Here is a 3,902-nt window from a genome sequence, read left to right as displayed (position 1 = left end):
CAGTTGTTCAGCAGTCTTTCAGCAGTCCTTCAGCAGTCGTTCAGCAGGTCAACGTTTCTCCAAGTGCTCACAGAGAAGTGTTCAAGTCAAACAAGTCTTTAAACTCGTGAAGTTGTAGAACCATTCCATCCAGTAAAACCCGTGATTCAGGTTTTGGGGCTGAGGATCAGGAACCTCTGGCTGGACTCCACGTCGTGCAGCTGAACTCCTCCGGACGTAAAAGCTCTAGTATTTCTGGACCTTCAGAGGAGCTCAGACAGAAACGAGGATTCAATAAACACTTGTGTCCATAAAGTCGTCCCGTTTGATGACACACAGCTGCAGAGCTTCATAAACGACCCAAAAGAGTCCAGATTCTGAAACACCAAACGGCGCCGCTCGGGGATCTGCAGACAGATTTAATTAGCCAACTCGTTAACCGCCTCGGCTCCGAGTCCAAACACATCCAGAGTCTGCTGACTGACTGGTCACTGAGGCGTCTGACCCAGTTTCACAGAACTTCCAGAGTTCAGAGCAGATCCAAAGTGAAGATCTGGAGTTTGACCGTGAGCTGAAACGATGAGGTGCTCCGTGGTTCTGGTCTGGTTTCATCCGGTCAGACCACAGATCACTGGATGTCTGAGCAGAACCACTCAAACACTGCCACTCTGTTCTGACCAAACATCTGAACCTTTCAAACAGCTAAAATCAGCTGAAATCAGCTGAAATCAGCTGAAAACAGCTGAAATCAGCTAAAATCAGCTAAAATCAGCTGAAATCAGCTAAAATCAGCTAAAAGGAGCTCCTGAAACGTCACAGTTTAACGTCCGACCTGTTGGTCACCAAACGTTTAAATAAATTTAGTCTCATGGATGATGAAAGTTTTTAAATGCTGGGCTGATGCAGCTGCTCAGATTAAATCTAATAATCCTAATCTGTTGAGAAGCTTCAGAGAGCAAAACAGTCAGCATGCAAGATTTAAAGAAAGAAAACCGGCCTGACCGCCATCTTGGCTTCAGTCGCGGACCAATCAGGATACAATCAGCTCCAGAAGTTGGTGTCTGGGAGAACCAACTTCCTGTTGGTTTTCACAGTAAAAGCTGCAGCTTGTGTCATCAACAACCGCCATCCTTTTATTAAAATAAAAAATTAGAGCTACAGGTTCAGTGAATCCAACGGTAAAATCGTTATAAATCGCCTGCCTTTTATTTATTCGTACAATCAAACATTTTGCTTCAGATTGGTGATAAAAACTAAAACTTCCTGTTTGTGTGTTCAGATTAAAGTCGAACACGGAGGGACCAAAACATTTTACAGGATTTAAATAAATAAAAACACTGTCTGATCTGCCACAATCCAGACAAACAGGTTTGGGTTTAAACTGAAAGATTTGGTCTCAAGCTTCAAACTGCCAGGATTAAAATCCTCTCGTCTGCAGACGATGATTTATCTCCACAACAAGACGTGGTCCGGGCAGGAAGTCGGTCGTCCGCACGCTCAGCGTCGACCTTCTCAGCTTCCTGCTCATTTTTAGGATTTTTAAATCTTTTTTTAAATTGCATCCAAAGAGCCGAAAACTGATCAATCTTTCCAAACCAGATGTTAAACTGATGTTACATTTTGTCTTTTAAGGGAATTTATTACCAGAACTTGAAGTTTTATGGCATTAAAACATTCAGCTGCTGGAAGCGTTGATTATTGTCAAAATGTTCTTGGACAAACGAGCATTTCAAAATAAAATCACCAGAAAACACACTTTTCTTGAATAAGGATCAAAGAACGAGACGGAGCTCGATACTGAAGAAAGCGATGAAGTTAAAAACATTTAGAGTTAAACGGCTCATTTATCAGAACCTGTCTGAAGTCTCGACCCGACCGAGACAACTGGACGACCCAGTGCTGGACAGTAGAACCTGAACCGGGCCCTCGGTCGGTCGGGTCGGGTCGTTTGCTGGTTTTTGTCATCTGAACAAATAATTGCTGCTTTTATTTGCATAGTCTGTAAAACTATGCAAGATGACTCAACCGTTCTGTTCATCCGACAGCAGTTCAATAAAGTCTGAATAATTCAACGACCAACGGTTTCCACTGGTTCTTTGTCACAACGTTCAAGACGCAGATTGTCCAACAGAACCTCAGAACCAGAACCTAAAAATGCATCAAATGTAATGAAACTGCTCAAACATGCGACTGAGTCAGAAACAGCTCAGAGTTCTGCTGCAGAACCTCAGAACCTGGAAACTCCTCGAGACGTCCCAGTCCTGTAGATCAGACCCTGTAGAACCATCAAACAGAACCTGTGGTACCGTCAGAACCTCCTGCTGCTCACAGGTCAACAAGTTCTAGTTTTCACACAGACTGTTGGTCTGAGGTTCACTTTTTACTCTGCGGTCCTGTCTGAAGGGCTGTCGGGTGCTGCCCCTCATCACCATGGCAACTCAGAAGGTTCTGTCTTCTATATTACCCAACATGCTCTGTTTCCAACATGGCCGCCCCCACAGATCCTCCGTGTGGTCTCTGATCCGACCTCTGGAGGATTCAGTCAGAGGGTCGCAGGAAGAGGACTGAACCTGGACTTTCACAATAAGAGTCTGTCCCAGCTCAGATCATTGCAGAAGTTCTGACTTGATGTTCAGAAAAGAACATTAACAGATGTTGGACCTTCAACCTTCCAGCAGAACTGCTTCATGTGTAAAGTTCTGGTTCCACGGAGGGACCTGACACCTGCAGAGTTCTGGTCCAGGAACAAACATCAGCAGAACCACGTGGTGCTGAGCCGCAGCTAAAATAGTCCAGCATGTGAAGCAGCTCAGAGACGGCACCGGGTCAGAACACCGGGTCCAGATTCCGGGTCAGAACACAGAGTCCGCTCAGACAGAAAAAGCAGCATGAAGCATGATGTTGGGATCGACACACAAAATTACATGATTGCCCATCCCCATGAAATGCAGTTTTTATTTTGAAGAGTTTCCACAAGCTTTATTTTGAAGTCCTTGTTCAATCTCTTCCTGTTATTTTTTACTCTAAACTCTAATTCTGAACCTTAAAGCTTTGATTTGAACTAAACTGACCTCTAAGGGCGGCCATGATGGCAGCAAGCACTGCTGGCTCACTGGTCGTCATGGTGATTCCCGCCTTTGGGGCAGCCAGGGAGGGGGCGGAGCTTGCAGCAGCCCTTTTGGCCCCCAGCCACATTCCTCTGAGTTACAACCTCCTGTTCAGAGTTTGACTGTGGGGATGAGCCCGGGTCAGAGCCTCTGCTCTGGGTCAGGTGGTTCTGTTTAGCCAATCACAGACTGTAACCCCAGAGTGGACTCAGCATTAAGGTCAGCAGCTCTGCAGCAGAACCTCGTGTGACTCAGTTTGTCCCCGAGTCCAAAAGACGGTGTCTTTCCATTAGCTCGTCCTCCTTAAAAGAACAGTACGTCTTTTGAGGAACCTGACTCGTCAGTATCTTACCTGCAGCAGCCGAACTGATCTCAGTTTGGAGACGGGCAGTATCTTACCTGCAGCAGACTCTGACCTTTTACCTTCGACCCAAACTCAGACTCATCAGGTAAACCGGGTCAGAGTCTGCAGAGACTCACAGGTCCATCATTAGTAACTCAGCTCAACTTGATTTTTACACCGTAACTCCTTCTGCAGATTTTCTGTTATTTTAGCTGTTCATGTATCAAAACGTTCACCTTTTATATGCAAGTACTTTATTTACAAATATTTTAACCAAAGAGATATGTAAAGAAAAATATGTAAAGATATCCAGTTTCTTCAAAGATCAATATGTTCCTATCCAAACCGACTTCTGCTACTAGCCTCATTTTCATTTTATATGCTACTTTTAGCCTGTAGCTAGCCTCTTGCTACTTTTAGCTTGTAGCTAGCCTCTTGCTACTTTTAGCCTGTAGCTAGCCTCTTGCTACTTT

The sequence above is a fragment of the Nematolebias whitei genome, chromosome 22 (assembly GCF_014905685.2).
Source record: "Nematolebias whitei isolate Nwh7 chromosome 22, NemWhi1, whole genome shotgun sequence".
NCBI classification, from domain to species: domain Eukaryota; kingdom Metazoa; phylum Chordata; class Actinopteri; order Cyprinodontiformes; family Rivulidae; genus Nematolebias; species Nematolebias whitei.
The sequence above is the reverse complement of the archived record's forward strand: the minus strand, read 5'-3'. Positions refer to the sequence as shown.